At 39.2% G+C, this 17,829-nt stretch overlaps 1 long non-coding RNA gene across 1 annotated transcript in view; it reads left to right on the top strand.

Annotated features, from left to right (window-relative positions):
- The window catches only part of LOC138989389 (uncharacterized), a 79,755-nt gene that overhangs the window by 54,523 nt on the left and 7,403 nt on the right, over positions 1-17,829 (top strand). The gene's annotated exons all lie outside the window — the stretch shown is intronic.

Here is a 17,829-nt window from a genome sequence, read left to right as displayed (position 1 = left end):
ATTCTCTAGGCAAGAACACTAGAGTGCGTAGCCTTGCCTTCTCCAGGGGATCTTCCTGACCCAAGGATCAAACCCTGGTCTCCTTCATTTCAGGCGGATTCTTTACCATCTGAGCCACCAGGGAAGCCCAAAATGTATACCTATGTCTGTATTTTTCCATTTGTAGAAGCTTTAAGTATACTTCAGTATCTTTATTGCTCTCTCAGCTGCTTAGGAAAATAAGGAATACCTAAAAGGAATTTGGTATTTTGGTTTTTTACTCTTCAGTGCGTGTGTTTTTTTTTGCAATGAAAATTAAATAGTTAGTTGCAGGATATAAAATCAACACACACAAATCCCTTGCATTCCTATACACTAATAATGAGAAAACAGAAAGAGAAATTAAGGAAACAATTCCATTCACCATTGCAACGAAAAGAATAAAATACTTAGGAATATATCTACCTAAAGAAACTAAAGACCTATATATAGAAAAAAAATAAAACACTGGTGAAAGAAATCAAAGAGGACACTAATAGATGGAGAAATATACCATGTTCATGGATTGGAAGAATCAATATAGTGAAAATGAGTGTACTACCCAAAGCAATTTATAGATTCAATGCAATCCCTATCAAGCTACCAACAGTATTCTTCACAGAGCTAGAACAAATAATTTCACAATTTGTATGGAAATACAAAAAACCTCGAATAGCCAAAGCGATCTTGAGAAAGAAAAATGGAACTGGAGGAATCAATCTACCTGACTTCAGGCTCTACTACAAAGCCACAGTTATCAAGACAGTATGGTACTGGCACAAAGACAGAAATATAGATCAATGGAACAAAATAGAAAGCCCAGAGATAAATCCACGCACATATGGACACCCTATCTTTGACAAAGGAGGTAAGAATATACAATGGATTAAAGACAATCTCTTTAACAAGTGGTGCTGGGAAATCTGGTCAACCACTTGTAAAAGAATGAAACTAGAACACTTTCTAACACCATATACAAAAAAAAAAAAAAAGAAAATTAAATAGTTAATCATAGTTCGCTTGTCATTGTTTACACTTATTTTACATCTTTTTGTAAATCCTCTTTTAAATGTAATATGCTATTTTTGTCCTAATAAAAAGGAATAACAGTAATACTAAAAGTGAATGAACTTCCAGTCACATGAATTATGTATGAATTTATATGAGTACTGTCTATTTTTTTCATGCTTCTTGGCAATCTTTGTTATGTATTTTGAAAATTCATTAATCACTAGACTCTACCTTTGCTGCAAATCTTAGAGCCAAGTAAAGTTAGCTAGTGTAGAAAAAATAAGGCTATAGCAAGTCTTTGAAAATATTTATATAACTCTGTGTTTTAAAGTAGTATACGGATTATTGACAGTATTGTGTAACATTCTTAGAATGTCACTTAGAAGCCATAGCCATAGGTTTGAGTCACTTGTTTTTAAAAATTTTTAATTTATTATTCTAAAATTGAAATATAATAGACATACTACAATGTATCAGTTTCAGGTGTACAATATAACAAAATTCAATATTTGTTTACCTTGTGAAATAATCACCAAAATAAGTCTAATTAATATCTGTCATCTTACATAGTTGCAGAATTTTGTTCTTGTGATGAGGACTTTTAAGATTTACTCTCTTAGCAACTTTTAAATATGTAAAGTATTGTTAACTATAGTTGCCATGCTTTGCATGTGAGTAACAATAACTCATGTGACCTAAAACGTGTCAGGAAGATAGTGCATCAATAAATGGTCAGGTAAATCCAGTTTCTTTCTTTTTCCTGAATCAATTGATCCTGATATTTATTTATTTATTTTTTCGTTCTGGTTTTATTGAGATATAATTGATGTACAGCACTGATGAGTTGAGGGTGTACAGCCTAATGATTTGACTTACATAAATCATGAAATGAATATCACAGGTTAGTGAACATCCATCATCTCATATAGATGCAAAATCAAAGAAATAGGAGAAATTTAGTTCTATTTGATGAGAACACTTAGAATTTACTCTCTTAACAACTTTCATATACCATAGAGTAGTGTTAATTATATTTATCATGTACATTACACCTCTGATACTTATTTATCTTAAACCGTGTGGAAGTGAAAGTGAAGTCGCTCAGTCGTGTCAAACTCTTTGCAACCCCATGGACTGTAGCCTACTAGGCTCCTCAACTAGACTTAATTTAGCAGGCCTTTTGAAACTTATAGGTATATTTAATTACTGTGTTATGTAACAGGAGCTAATATAGTGTTGGAAGTCAATAAAACTTCAAAAACAACCAATCAAACATACGAACTCATAGGAAAAGATCAGACTTGTTGCCAGTTGTGGCAGGGGTGGTGGAGTTGGCTGAAGGCAGTCACAAGGCACAGACTCCTAAAGGCAAACCTAATTTCAAATGCTGGCTCTGACACTTACCACTTCTTTGAACTCAGATAAGAGACTTTATCTTTTTTGAGTCTCCGTTTCCTCGTATTTAAAATATGGGTGATAATGCCTATCTTGCCCCTGTGCTTTGAGGATGAACATTATGCAGGCTTAGCACAATGCCTGCCAGATACAGAGTAGGAACTCAGTAACTGCATCATAATTTCTTTGTATATATTGCAGTTCAAGTCTTTGTTCCAAAGGATTTTTGTGCAGGAGCACAAGGCTAGAGTAGACACTGTGTGCTGGATAGGAAATAATTGTAAACCAGAAGTCTGGTTTTCATTGACTTGTGTTTTGTTTTGTTTTGACATTTCTATTCAACTCCGGGAAATAGTGGAGGTCAGAGGAGCCTGGTGTGCTGCAGTCCGTGGGGTCACAAAGAGGCGGACATGACTTAGCGACTGAACAACAACAACAACAATTCAATGGCTTCGCATCACATGTACAATGAAGTCGAAACTTCGTGGTGTGGCTCACACATACTGTTTGCTGTGCACCTTTCCCTGTGCCCTCCTCTCCTACAAGCACCCTGTTCTCCAGTCCCACAGGCCCCTGAGGAGTCATACCCACACCACCCCACCGACTGCTTGTGTGCTTTTGTTAAGGTGGTTGTCGCTCCCCTGCCATCTCCTCCCACAAGAGTCCAGCTCATCCAGTCCTCCCATGTCCCTGTTCATCCCAAACTTAGCCAGACTCAGCTCCTCCACAAGCCCCACTCTTCCTTTGGCCAAGATTTACGCTTCTCTTTTCTCCCATAGCAGAGAAGGCAAAGGCACCCCACTCCAGTACTCTTGCCTGGAAAATCCCATGGATGGAGGAGCCTGGTGGGCTACAGTCCATGGGGTTGCTGAGGGTCGGACACGGCTGAGCGACTTCACTTTCACTTTTCACTTTCATGCATTGGAGAAGGAAATGGCAACCCACTCCAGTGTTCTTGCCTGGAGAATCCCAGGGACGGGGGAGCCTGGTGGGCTGCCGTCTATGGGGTCGCACAGAGTCGGACACGACTGAAGTGACTTAACAGTTTCTCCCATAGCACCTACTTTAGCACTTATAATAGTGTTCATATTATAAGTGTTATATTTAAAAATGCTTTCTTCCCCATTGCAGAGTTTTATGCAGCATGCTCTAGCTTACACATCACCCTTTTGTACATTATCTCATTTGATCCTCACACCCACACTGTAAGGTAGATATTTTATCTTCCAGATACAGGGAAGGAAGCTGTGGCTCACAAAGGTGGAATTACTCTCCCAGGGTTACACAGCTAGCGAGCAGCAGAGCTAGGTTTTGACCTGGAGGATAGCTCTCTTTCCACTGCACCACACCCACTCTGACACAGTTCAGAGAACAACCTGAAAGAGGAAATTTCCCTAACAACTTTCTTTGAAAAGTGCACATAAATCTTAGCTTTAATTTTAGTCAACCCATAGCAAACTTTTATTTTTTTAATTTTTACAGCCAATATGGATGGGCATTTTTAAGTAACATTAATCTCAGGTTCACAAATAGCTCAAAATAATGAACAAATTACTGGTAAATGAGTGTTTCCTATAGCATGTTTTTAATAAAATTTGGTTATTACAGTTTTTACAGTAGGAGATGAGTGTGGGCTGTTTGGCAGTGGAAATGTGATATACATGTGCTGCCAGTGTGAATGATTTGCCTTCATGGTCTCTTTAGAGGACTGTAGAGCTGGGTATATTGCTCTATAGGGGGAGAGGTGGAAAGCCAATACTATAATCTAGTTGGCTTTACACGAAACAAGAGCTGCTCACATTAGCTACGTACCCTCAACAGAGGAGTTCCCGTGACTGTAGAATGAAGGCTTAATGGTGAAATGAATGGGTTTCCCAAAGTTAAGTTCTATATTGTTATTAGCAGATTTACAATGATTCTTCTGGCTTGAATTCTTTCTGGTTGAAAGAGAAAGAAAGCAAGGAGGAAGAGAAGAAGGAAGGAAAGAACTTGTATGTACTTCTGACGGTAACTTTGGTTTCATTGCAGGATTGTTAGCTATGTAGACAAAAAATTGATAGATAACATTATGAACATTAGTTACTTCCAAACTGCAGGCTGTTGGCAGTAGTCTTAAAAGCATTCAGCTCTGTCCACTCTGTAAGCCGACTTGTATTTCACAAAATTCACACGTGCTTAATGATCCTTGGAGTAATAGGAAAAAGAGATTTTATGTAAAATGAGAGGCTCAGGATGACTGCTCATAAGAAAGGTTTTTCCTCCTCATTTCAGAGCCTTTTTAAAAGGAAGAAAGAGGCCTATTTAACTAACAATGCCTGTTTTATTTTAACCAAAAAGTTACATAAGATGAGACAGTTACTGCCACACCTTGCCTGCAAATAATATGCTCAAGGAAAGATTAAAATGTCTGCATTGAAATGTGGTGAATCATTGTTGATATCCTATGAAAACCAGGTATCTTATGTGTTCAGGGCCAACAAGGCATCAGACCTAAGGAATCAGGCAGTGCCTTGCTGAAATTTATAGAGCAGGACAATAAACAAGCAATTTTGTCTTTCTCTTTGTTCATCATTTGTGTGATCTTTGAGAAAATGTCTTTATGGAGGGATTTTTAAGGGTCCTTTTTGTAAAGAGAGATTTGTGTTTTCTTAGTGTAATGAGGATAACAGCATTGAAATGGTTGGCTTTTGGGGAGGAAAAGGAAATGGAATTTGTGAATTTGAGAATTTAATTAATGTAAAAAAATGGAATTTATTATTTTTTTCTTTCTTTTATTTTATTTTTAAACTTTACATAATTGTATTAGTTTTGCCAAATATCAAAATGAATCCATCACAGGTATACATGTGCTCCCTATCCTGAACCCTCCTGCCTCCTCCCTCCCCATACCATCCCTCTGGGTCGTCCCAGTGCAGCAGCCCCAAGCATCCAGTATCGTGCATCGAACCTGGACTGGCATCTCGTTTCATACATGATATTTTACATGTTTCAATGCCATTCTCCGAAATCTTCCCACTCTCTCCCTCTCCCACTTTAATGCATTTTGTGCTACTATGGATGGTGCACATTTGAAATAAATTATATATATGAAAGTTCAAGCTATTTAAAATGAGAAATAAATGGCTGCTATTTGCTTAACCGAGGTTTCCATTATAGAATTTCTTTACACCTTTCCATTGGATTTCTTACTTGGCAAAATGATAGGTGCTTCCTTCCCTTTTATCCTAAGAGAATAGTAACTACATTTTTTTTTTTTGTCTGAAATAACATCTCTGCTAAGCTCATCAGGTGGGGAAAGTTATGTTCAGAGGATAATTCTTCGATGTATGGGGCAGATATGATTATAGAAGCAGTAAGGGGTAAAGTTGAATAATACCACCGAGTTTTCAAGTTGTATGGGATTTTCTTTGCTATTCTGTTTAATTTTGAGATGAAAGGAGGAATCCCTTCAGTAGCATTTCTGAGATGAAGATTCTGGAGGGAGTTGAATTCAAGCTAAGAAGTTTGAGGATTATGCTTTTAGGTAGCGGGTAGCTATGGGTCTTGAGAAGAAGAGGACAGGGTCCATGGTCAGAATTGTGCTTTAGGAGACTAATCTGACTTTAAGGTATGGGAAGATGAGAAAGTGAAGTTGGAGAAACTAACTAGAGAGTTCTACTCAGTACTCTTTGGTGACCTAAATGGGAAGGAGATCTAACAAAGAGTGGATAAATGTAGGGGTATGACAATTCAGCTAGCTGTTCAGCAGGAAAGTAACACAACACTGTAAAGCAACTGTAGTCCAATAAAAATTAAGTAAAAAAGAAAAGCTTTGCAAACATCTGGGTGTTGAGTAATATTGGCTTGGATTCGGGTGACAGCAGTGAGTAGGAAAGTATGGGACAGGTAAGAAACTATTAGGTGGACTCTGCAATTATAATATATAATATAATATGACTCTGCAAATATTGACTATGGATAATAAGATGGAGAAGAGCCAAAGTTAGAAGCTGAGCTGCTTGAAATAAAGCAGTAGCAACTAAACTGTCCAAAGACCTCCCTTTTGAATTAGTGTGTTTTCACTATTATAATAGCATCAAATAATAAGACCATTAAATACTATTTTATATCAATGTTTTTAAAATAAATTGTTGCAGATAAAAGATCCTGTTTTCAAAGAAACTCTTTCTTGAGAACTTCCTATGTCGTGGAAAACTTAAAAGCATAACACACAGGTAGAGGACCCATTTGAAAGTCAAATTAATAGTGAGTGAAACTGACACCTGGAATTTAACACAATATTTTAAATCAACTATAGTTCAAAAAAAAAAAAAGTGAAATTGACTGACTATGCTGACTCATCTTATGATATTATAAGTGGCAGCTGTGACAATTTTGAATTATTTTGGACAATTAATATATTTCATATTTAAGTTTTCTTTTTAACACATCAGATCAGATCAGATCAGTCGCTCAGTCATGTCCGACTCTTTGCGACCACATGAATCGCAGCACGCCAGGCCTCCCTGTCCATCACCAACTCCCGGAGTTCACCCAGACTCACGTCCATCGAGTCAGTGATGCCATCCAGCCATCTCATCCTCTGTCATCCCCTTCTCCTCTTGTCCCCAATCCCTCCCAGCATCAGAGTCTTTTCCAATGAGTCAACTCTTTGCATGAGGTGGCCAAAGTACTGGAGTTTCAGCTTTAGCATCATTCCTTCCAAAGGAATCCCAGGGCTGATCTCCTTCAGAATGGACTGGTTGGATCTCCTTACAGTCCAAGGGACTCTCAAGAGTCTTCTCCAACACCACAGTTCAAAAGCATCAATTCTTCGGCGCTCAGCCTTCTTCACAGTCTGATAATTTGGGGGCCATAAAAGGACACAAGAAATTTATGTACATGGAGCACATTATTTTGTTTTGAAAAATGAGGTGGGCCCATGATACCTCATTAGAATGACAGTATTCAAATACAGAATGCAATCATCCATTAGACAAAGGACTAGGAAGTAGTGTGTATTCTATTACCTTGGCACCATATGAGGAATTAACTTTCATGCAGTCCTGCTAAAATGCTGGTGGATGGTTAATCCTCTGCATGAACCTGTATAAAACCACGTTTAGCCAACTTACTGTGTAGTTTCAAACAGTGCTCATATGTTTTATTTAGTGCTGTTATCTTCCAGATGACATATTTTAAAAGATTGAAAAGCCCTTTGTGCCTTCTGAGTAGACATGCTTTGTGGACTGAGCAGTGAAATGTGAGTCTCTATAGTTATTACTCTCATTTATTCATGATTTACTGAGTATCCATCTGAAGGGTGGCTTTCAATTTAAGTATAATTTTTAATAATATTAGAAAATATTTATGTTCATTGAGGTAGATTACAAGCGTAATTATGTGATGTAATGTTGAATTTTATTCAGTTGTTCACTAAATACTGGATGCCAACCATAGGTAGGGTGTTAAGGCTGCAAAGATGAATAGACTGAGCACCTTCCAGAGATGTGTAGCCAAGCTGTGCTTTTGCCTGTTGATGTCAGGTGAAAGGGACATCAACAAATAATACAAGTAAGAACTTCACTGGAGTTTTTCCTGCTGAATCCTCTGTAATTGTTTCTTATCCTGGAGTTTCCTTTCATCTTTGGACATCACTTGTTCTAATCAGCCATCTGAGTTCCTCTAAGGGTGTGTTAGGTACCTGTTAGGTACCCTGTTAGGAAATCTTGTATCTTTATTGCCAGTGAAATTTCTGACATGTTTTAGGCTTTTAGTAAACAACTGTGTAATGAAAAAATGAGTGGCCATTCCAATATAAAAGTATAAATAAGGAGTTTGGGATTAATATATACTCACTACAATATATAAAAAAGATAATTAACAAAGACCTACTGTATAGCATAGGGAACTCAATATTCTGTAATAAGCTATATGCGAAAAGAAGCTGAAAAAGGATGGATGTATGTATAACTGAATCACTTTGCTGTACACCTGAAACTAAAACACTGTTGTAAATCAGCTATATTCCAATATAAAGTAAACATTTAATTTAGAAGGAAAAAATATATATAAAGTACCCTGAATTTGAAGAGTTGTTCTGTGTTCAGGAAAATTAGGATAGAAATATAGGTTTCTTTAGAAACAAGGCAGTGAGGTGTGTATGTGATGTTTAAGGGCTCAATAGTGTTTTAGTATCGTGTTTCTGAGAGAAATTCTACTCAGCCTTATGACAGTGAGTGCATGAAGCTGTGTGAAGTCCGAGAAGGAGGAGTAGATTTAATAAAATGCTTTTGAGTAGAATTTCTGCCCTTTTGCACTCAGGTCCCCACTGTGGAATTTTGATGGATCTGATGAATGAAGGGTAAGAAATGTGCAGACAGTATTTTTGCTCCTCTAACCAAGGCAGACTGCTTCATAATTATGAATAAGAGCAAATTATCTCTGGCTTTCTATTTTTTTTTGCCAATTAGATGATTATTACACCCAGAGAAATTAATTAAGTTATAGTCCTTCATCAGCTATCAGTGCTGTACTGTTTCAACAAAAAACCTTCCAGAAAATTCCTGAAATCATAATAGCTGAGGTCTTTTGCTATTTTTTTTTTTTTTTGAGGATTATTAACCTCCATATTGTAAAGCTTCATAATCTTAAAAATATTTCAATTAAATGAAAAACACAATAGCTCTGTGAGAAGTAGTGTTTGCAATGAACAGTGTTTTTCAGGGAAAGGTCCCTTTCCCCCCTCCACCGCCGCCCCTTAGTGGTATATACTGTTTCGTCTTCTGGGAACTTTGGTTCTGTTTTTGCCAGGAGTTTGGGGATAAGCTTACTTTATTCTGGGTCAGTTACATTTTGAAAAGTAGGGCAAGATAAATCCAGGGTCATTTAAGAGTCCTGTTAAAGTAGGTTAACAAAGATCTCATTCATTCCTTATAGAAATCAGAATCCTTTTTAATTAGTCCCATGGGAGATACAAGATTTTTCTGAGCATTTGTGTATGCCTGTGTCTTGGGAAGGGTGTACTTATTTGGAGCTTGAAGTAGTATGTTAGAAAAAATAAAACTCAAAATGATTTCCCCTTAGGAAATGGTAAAGTTTGAGATAAATATGAGAGATTAATTTACAACCACTTAGTGGGTTTAGTGTGTGATTTTATACTCTAAAAATCAGAGGTCACTGTAAATGTGCCTCTTCAAGGGATTACTTCCCTCATCTGTTTTCATCACTGGTGATTATAATTCTTACAAACGGTTCCATTTTTCTAGAACGTTCAGCAGAGAAACTTGGTAAAAGCTAACTGATGATGTTTGTTGTTCTCAGTATGTATGGGAGGTGAAGTCGACTGATAACCACCAGGTATTTTTAAAGTCATTTAAAAATGATAGATAAGGGCTATGAATGATTTATTACAGAAATAAACGCAGTGAGTGATGTTCTCAACGTGTGTGTCTTTACAGGAGAGGTATAAGAGTCTGGATGAACACTCTCTCCGGGTCAGTCTCTCTTGGTCATTCATGGTCTTTGAAGTGACACATGTTGAATGAGCATGGAAAGAAAAGGGAGAAGAGTAGCTACACACACTTGCTGTCTGCCTCTGGGGGTGGGCAACACCCTCAGGTTTTGCTTTGGTCCTTTCAGCCTTTGCTACACAGAGGACTGCCAGTTACACGGGCAGTGAAATGCTATACGGTCAGAGCACTTGGTTCAAATACAGAACACGCGTGGCCCTTCTCAAATTTGAGTAACATGTAAGATCTTTCCAAAACGTTGGCGTTGTTGGCCCTGTCTTCAGTCAAGGATATTCATGGTGGCAACTAGTTCTGCTGTGTGCCTCCTTCTGCCTCAGTTTGAATGTTTACTTGGCAGAACTTCCAGGGTGGTTTGATGTCTTCAAAACAAAATGTTTCAAAAGTACAGGTGAATTTGCACTGAACTGCTTCATTGCATAATTACAGTTTTTATGAATACAGGTCAATCTATTCACTAATATATTCATGCAACCTGTGTTCCTTGAAACACCATTTGTATCAAGCACTATTTTTTTTAATCAAGCACTCTTTTGCAAGATTATTGAGATGAACGACTCCAACAAACTTCTTGTGTCCATGCATTTCAATTGGAGAGACAAACAATAAATAACAAAAAATATCAAATATTAAAAATGGATTTATGTAATTGTTGTTTGGGTGTCTTCTTTAGATCAGGTTGTCAGAGAAGGAGAAGACACTTAAGGAGAGATTGAATAACATGATGGAGCTGCTGTGCAAAGAACTAGGGAAGAACATTCTAGTCTGAGGCAATGGCTCAAGGCAAAGCTCAAAAGTAGAAACAAACCTGGTGAATTTGTGGAGTCAGGGGAGCCTGGTGTGGTTGGATTGTGGTGGACGAGGGCAGTGTGATTGGTATTGGAGAGCAGGGCAAGGCAGAGCTTGGTCAGGCAGGGATTCGTCAGCTCTAAAGTTAACGTGTGTGGAAGGGAAACCTTTGGAAAATTTTAATCAAGGGAGTAACATGATCTGATGTACATTTTCCAAAAGATTATTCTGGCTGCTGGGTGGAGAGGGGATTATCTGGGAGTGGGAGGGGAAACAGGAAAGCCAGTTTTGTTGTAACCATGGTGAGATATCATAGAATTTGGACCAGGGTGGTAGCAATGGGATGAAGAACCATGGATTTTTTTTTTTCAAAGGATATTTGTGAATGTTGGGATGTGTGGGGGTAAATTATAGGAGAAATTAAGGATAATTTCTAAATTTTTGCCTTGAGCAGTTGAGCAGTTGGTTATACCATTTATTATGATGAAGAAGTTTGGCGGATAAACAACTTTTGGGGGAAATCAAGCATTTATTTTTTCCACGATAGATATCAGATGCTTATTTGATATCCAAGTGGAGATGTCTAGTAGATAACTGGATATCAGGATTCAAAGTTCTAGACTTCTAGAGACTTGACAGCTATCAGCATATGGCTGGTGTACTTAGATTTAAAGCCACAAACTGAGATCACCTGTGGAGCTAGAGCAGCCCTTTTAGGTCTTGAACACCTTTTAGGTGTTCAGAGGTCAAACAAAAGAGGGAGGAGACAGGCAAAGAACACTGAGGATTGGTCAAAGCCAAAGAAGGAAAACTAGGCAAGCTGATGGGCTGGAAACCCCTCCATAAAGATATTTCAAGAAGAGGATATGGTCAATTGTGTTGAGTAGACAAATGGCCGCTGGATTTGGGCTCATAGTGTCAGTTGGTGGCTCAAACACATTCGCTACACTCAGGTGGTGAGGTGGAGGCCTGACTGGAGTGAATTAAGGAGAAAATGAGAGGTGAGGAAGCAGAAACAGTGACTTAACATTTCAAGAGATTTGGATGATATCAGGTACTTGTTGAAAGAAAACGGGATTTTTTAAAAGTAAGAGATACCACTCCATTAATGGTTATGCTTTCCCTAAGTATAGGTTCGTTTTTTCCCTAGGGCCCCATTCATGTATTTATTTGTTACTAAGCAAGTTATTTTGTAAAATGCTTGTGATGTATAAGACACTGTACTGAGCACAGGGAATGGCACATAGCTTTTGCTGTCCTGAAACAAAGATACACACCAGTCTATTGGCGGTATAGTATGATGTGTGCTACGGGGGAGGTGGCATGGTGCTGTAGAAGTTCAGAGTGGGAACACCTCCCTCAGACTTGAGGATCAGGGAGAGCTTCCCATAGGAAGTGGTTTCTAAGCTTAGACCTGACGTGTTAACAGATGAGAAGGCTGAAGATGGAAAGAGGGTTTCAGGCAGTGGTGACAGCGTATCAAAGCCAGAAGATGTCTGAACGTGGCACGTTCAAGGAAATGGATGTTCAGTGAGTCTGAAGTTTGGAGTTTGAAGGAGAGTGTGAAAAGACAAAGTCATGTAGGGACTTCCCTGGTGGTCCAGTGGTTAAAACTTTGCCTTCCAATGCAGGGGGTGCGGGTTGGTTCCCTGGTTGAGGAGCTAGGATCCCACATGCCTTCAGCCAAAAAAAACAAAACATAAAACAGAAGCAATATTGTAACAAATTCAATAAAGACACTAAAATTTTTTTAAAAACCGAGGTCATGTAAGTGTACAGAGGTTTGACATTTTTCTTAAGACCAAGAGAAGGCAACAGAAGCATTCTGAGTAGAAGCTTATTCAGAACTGGTGATGCAGAAATCACCTAGGGGGAGCTGTTACCAAAGTCTAACTGAGGCATAATTGTGTCCTGATCTAGGAGGCGCCAGTACAAATAGAGAGAAATGGGTATCCAGAGATATCCAATAGGCCCAATTTTCAGAGCTTTGAAATTTAAAAATTTTTATTTTATTTATTTATTTTTAAAATTTTGACTGGAGTACAGTTGATTTACAGTGTTGTGTTAGTTTCAGGGGCACGGCAAAGTGAATCAGTCATAGTGAAAGTGTGAAGTTGCTCAGTCGTGTCCGACTCTTTGCGACCGTGGACTGTGGCCTACCAGGCTCCTCATCCATGGAATTTTCCAGACTAGAGTACTGGAGTGGGTTGCCATTTTCTTCTCCAGAGGATCTTCCCAACCCAGGATCGAACCTGGGTCTCCCGAATTGCAGGCAGACGCTTTACCATCTGAGCCAGCAGGGAAGCCATCAGGAATCAGTTATACATATACACATATCCACACTTTTTTTTTTTATTCTTTTCCCATATAGGCCATTACAGAGTATTGAGTAGAATTCCCTGAGCTATACACTATGTCCTTATTAGTTATGTATTCTATATATAATAGTGTGTATATGCCAATTCCAATCTCCCAATTTATTCCTTCCCCTTCATGCCCTGGTAGCCATACATTTGTTTTCTACATCCATGACTCTACTTCTATTTTGTAAGTAAGTTCATTTGTACCCCCTTTTTTTTTTTTTTTTTTTAGGATCCACGTATAAGGGATGTCGTATGAAAAATTTTTTTTTATTTCAGTTTTATTGAGATAATTATCAGGGCTTTTTGATTGAGTGGGTGTGGGAAAGGGAGGGAGTAGCAAGTATCAAAGATGACTCAGGTTTATTCTTCAGCAAACGAACAAACGATGGAGCCATGCACTGGGGAAAAGATGCAGAACAACTTTGGTGGCAGAGGGAGTTGGTTGAGATGGTAACTCAGTTCTGGAAATGTTGAGTTTGGAGTGTCCCTGAAATAATGAAGTGGAGATACCCAGAAGATAGTGGGGTAAACATACACACAGCTCAGGAGAAATGGACACCTGGGCTGAAGGTAAAGATGGGAAGTGATGAGTGTATAAATGGTAATTTGTTCCATGGGAGTAGATGACAGAATCTAGAGAAAGAGAAGAAGGGCCTAGCCAGAACATTCCAGAGATAAAGAAGCCAAACAAACCCATAGTAGGGCTTGGAAGGGGTGTCCAGACAAGTAGAAAACCAGCTGAGTGTGGTATCATGGAATCCTAAGAGAATATTTCAAGAAGGAGAGGGTAGTAAATAAAGTTTCAGAAGTCCAAAAAATACTGACAAGTATCCATGAGGTTAGCAGTGGGCATATTATAAGTGGCCCAGCTGAGAATTAAGTGGAGAGGCAGGGGTAGACGCCAGATTTTTGTGGGTTGAGAAGTGTGTGGTAGGTGAGGAAGTGAAGACAGCCAGGGTAGACAATTCTTTCAAGAAGTTCGGGTTTGAAGGGGAGGAGAGAAATAGGGTGGTAGCTGGAGGAGACATAGATCTGGCATTTCAGATGATTTTTAATTATAATGAAAAGAACATGGATTTTGGTATCAGACGCATCTGGATTTGAATTTCTCTCTCAGCCAGGTGTGACATCTAGAGCACAGTATCCAGGACATAGTAGATTTTCAATAAATGCTTATTGCATGAGTGGCTACAAATCCTTCATCTTTTGTATCTACAGTTTACTCATTTACAGAATGCCTGCCTGAGCACTTGACTAGAAATGAAAATGAAATGTTATTTGCTCAGTCATGTCCGATCTCTGGGATCCCATGGACTGTAGCCTGCCAGGCTCCTCTAACCATGCAGGGAAGAATACTGGAGTGGGTTACCATTCCCGGAAAGTTTAAGGAAATAGTCTCATTGTTCCTTACCCTTGAGTCCTACTTATTCCTGGACATGGCATGCCTTCTGAGTCCCTTGAAGTGTGTCTTAGGATCTCCATAAATTAGAATAGATTTATATTTGAGTTATTAATTCATTATGTTAACATCTCAGAGTTTATTATTTCATTACTATTTTGCTAGGTCCTTCCTGTTCCCTTGTATTTTTTCAAGAATAAATCACACGTATAAACCCATCTAATTACTTTAGCGAGAGGTTTCTCAGAGTGAGCTGTGTGATCCCCCTCAGTCAGAATCTCTGGGAATTGGGGCATAGAACCCTGCACTTAACCTTTGACCTCCAGTTGATTAGCTGGCGCTCAAAAGTGTAAGAATCCTAGATTTGTAACCACAGCACCATCCCTTTAGCTCAGTCTGGCTCTTTTGAACTCAGAAGTCAGAGGTGTTTGGACTGCTGGCTCAAATGGAAGGTGTTCAGGCTCACACCTTCAGAGGAAGGTGATTTTCAGAAGAAAAGTGCTCACAGTATTAATGTGGTTGTTAAAAAGTAGTAGGGAGTGAGAAATATGTGTTAAAAGAAATGTGGTCATCTCTTTGATTTATTCATTCCACAGATATTTTTTATTGAGCAACCCAGGTGAGTCAGAAGAGGGTAAGAAAGAAGAGAAACAAAAAGCACCCCAGATCCTAGGCATGTTATTTGCATTGCGGGCTCATTTTCATGTGCTGGAAGTGCAAAGTTTGTTTTTGCAGAGAGCCAGGAGCTGTGTTCCAAGTGGCTGGAAACAAAAGCCTCGGTGTGAAGGTCTCAGGTGTTTGCATGAGGGCGCGGTTGCCTCATGTGGCTACACGACCTGGCTGGATCCTACATGCTAAGGCCCAGAGCAGAAATTCCTTGCTGTGTGTCACAGCGTTTCCCAGCCAACTAAGATCTTAAATCTCTGGATTGACTGGGGAAAAATAGCAGCAAAGCCCCACTCGCACCTTCCAGCCAGATAACCAACAAATACTTTTTGAATCCGAACAACATGAAATGCACAGGGGTACGTACTGCACGCAAGATGAGGAGCAGAATCAGGGTTGGCCTGTGCTCTCCTGGGGCTCACAGGCTAACGAGGAAGCAGATAGTAATCAAAGAAGTTCACAGGTCTTAGCCGCTGTTTTGGGGGTAACAGCGTTATGGAGATATAATTCAAGATGTGATTCACATACCATGCAGCTCACCCACTTATAGTGCAATTCAGTCATTTTTACTATACTCACAAAGTTGTGCAACCATCACACTTAATTTTAGAATGTTTTTATCATCCCCCCACCCCCAAAGAAACCCCATACCCTTTCAATATTATTCCAAAACCTTCTCCTCCTCCTTGTATCAGCCCTGAACAAACACTGGTCTACTTTCTGTGTCTATAGATTGTCCTGTTCTGGATGTTTCATACAAATGGAATCATATACTGTGTGGTATTTCGTGATGGCTTCTTTCGGTTAGCATAATGATTTCAACACTCATCCATGTTGTAGCTAATATTCATTTGTATAGCTCGAGCATAGTCTGGGCCAAGGATTGGTAGCCTTTTTTTGTAAAGAACAAAGTAGTAAATATTTTAACTTGGAGGTCCGTATGGTCTCTGCCACAACTATGCAACTTGCCATTTTAGCATGAACAGACAATATGTACATTTTACAGACAATTTGTAAATGAATGTATCTGTGTTCCAAAATAACTTTATTTACAAAAATAGGCGATAGGCTACATTTGGCCTTTGGGGTTATCAGTTGTTGATCTCTGATCTACATCACAAGTGTTTAATCCTCTTAACAACTCTGAGGTAGGCACTGCTGTCCCCATTTTACAGGTGAGAAGACTGAGGCTCACAGCTTGTATGTGCAGCAAACATGGATCAAACTCAGGTAGTCTGCCTCTAGAGTCCATGCTCTTAACCTTGTCAGTGATTATAAGTTGAAGCAAGTGCTTAAGTAGTAGAGGAAGACAAATCGGCTTAGGTTTCCTTTGGGATGCAACTATTGAGCTGAGCCCTGTGTGTAATTAGAAGTTAAGTACATGAAGGGGAAGTGTGGTACAAACAGGTGTGGCAGCAGGAACATAACTTCTAGAGGTCCTGGAGGAAGATGGAGTGTCTGGAGCGCTGGGCACCAGGAAAGGGTAGTGTTAATATGTGCTGAGGCTGGAGAGATGCTGTGGGTGAACCACGCAGGGCTTCATAGGCTGTTCTGCTTTTGATCCTCAGAGCAGAGAGAAACCATCCGAAGGTGGAAAAGGTAATGTGGGCAGATTTACTAGTTGAAGTGGAGAATAGATTGAAGGGAGCAGAGCCGACTTGATTGGCCATGGCTGCAGTCTGCAGCAGAGCTGATGGTAGATGAGGCAGGAGGGCCATCAGATGTAGAGAGGGAAGTGCATCTGCCAGAGCCACGTGGAGCAAAGTTGGCAGGATTTGGCAATAGGCTGTACCTGGGGCTGATGAAAGATGGTGGCGTCAAACCCAGGAGACGAAAACACAGATGAGAGCAAGTTTGGCGAGAAGTAGGGAGGTAGAGTGTGGTTTCAGTCCTGGAATGCTGGTTTGACAGTCCATTGCTGTTTCTTGTTTTTTCCTTTTCCGTAGCGACAATGTAGGTTCTCCAGGGAGGAAGTACTTGAATGAAAAGAATTTTGAAGTAGAGACATGTTTGCATACTGTGCTTACAAGATATGTTAGCAAAGACTTAGCTTCTAAACTCACTCTTCTGATTCAGTAAGTAAGGCCTCAGTCTTGGTACTGTTTATTTTTCTTTCTTGCTTCTTTGTTTGGCGTATGGTTCGTTGCAAGAAAATGTGTTGTAAGTTGTCGCCTTGCTTTCTCTATTGGTTAACAGTCTCCCCTTTGGTAGCTCAGTCACAGGCCTTTTCCTGTTTATTCCTAAGATATTTTAGGCTTTTCTTGTTTTGATTGTGCATGCCTGTGTGTTTTCTTTCTCTTAATTTGTTTCTTCATTTATTTCTATTTGTTATCATCTCCTTGAGAAACAATAGAAGAGGTGGCCTTATTGTTTTTAGTTCCCTTTCTCTCGGATAACAGCTTGGGTAAGATTCTTTGGGATGGCTGTTGGAACACGTGGCTAAAATGTGTTGTATTATTGTCTTACTGAATTTATTTATCCTTACTGTGGCTGTCCCAACTAACAAGGGAGTTGGCAGGATTGTTTCAGGGGAGAGAAACAGGGTCTCATTAGTACATGGTCTTTTGTTCAAGACATTTTCTTAGCAGGAGAAAGAAATTGCCCAGGGGTTTTTATTTATTCACTTTATTTTTTTGAGTTTATGTTGTTTTTTAATTTTTACAGTGTTGTGTTGGTTCCT

The sequence above is a fragment of the Bos mutus genome, chromosome 10 (assembly GCF_027580195.1).
Source record: "Bos mutus isolate GX-2022 chromosome 10, NWIPB_WYAK_1.1, whole genome shotgun sequence".
NCBI classification, from domain to species: domain Eukaryota; kingdom Metazoa; phylum Chordata; class Mammalia; order Artiodactyla; family Bovidae; genus Bos; species Bos mutus.
The sequence above is the reverse complement of the archived record's forward strand: the minus strand, read 5'-3'. Positions and strand labels throughout refer to the sequence as shown.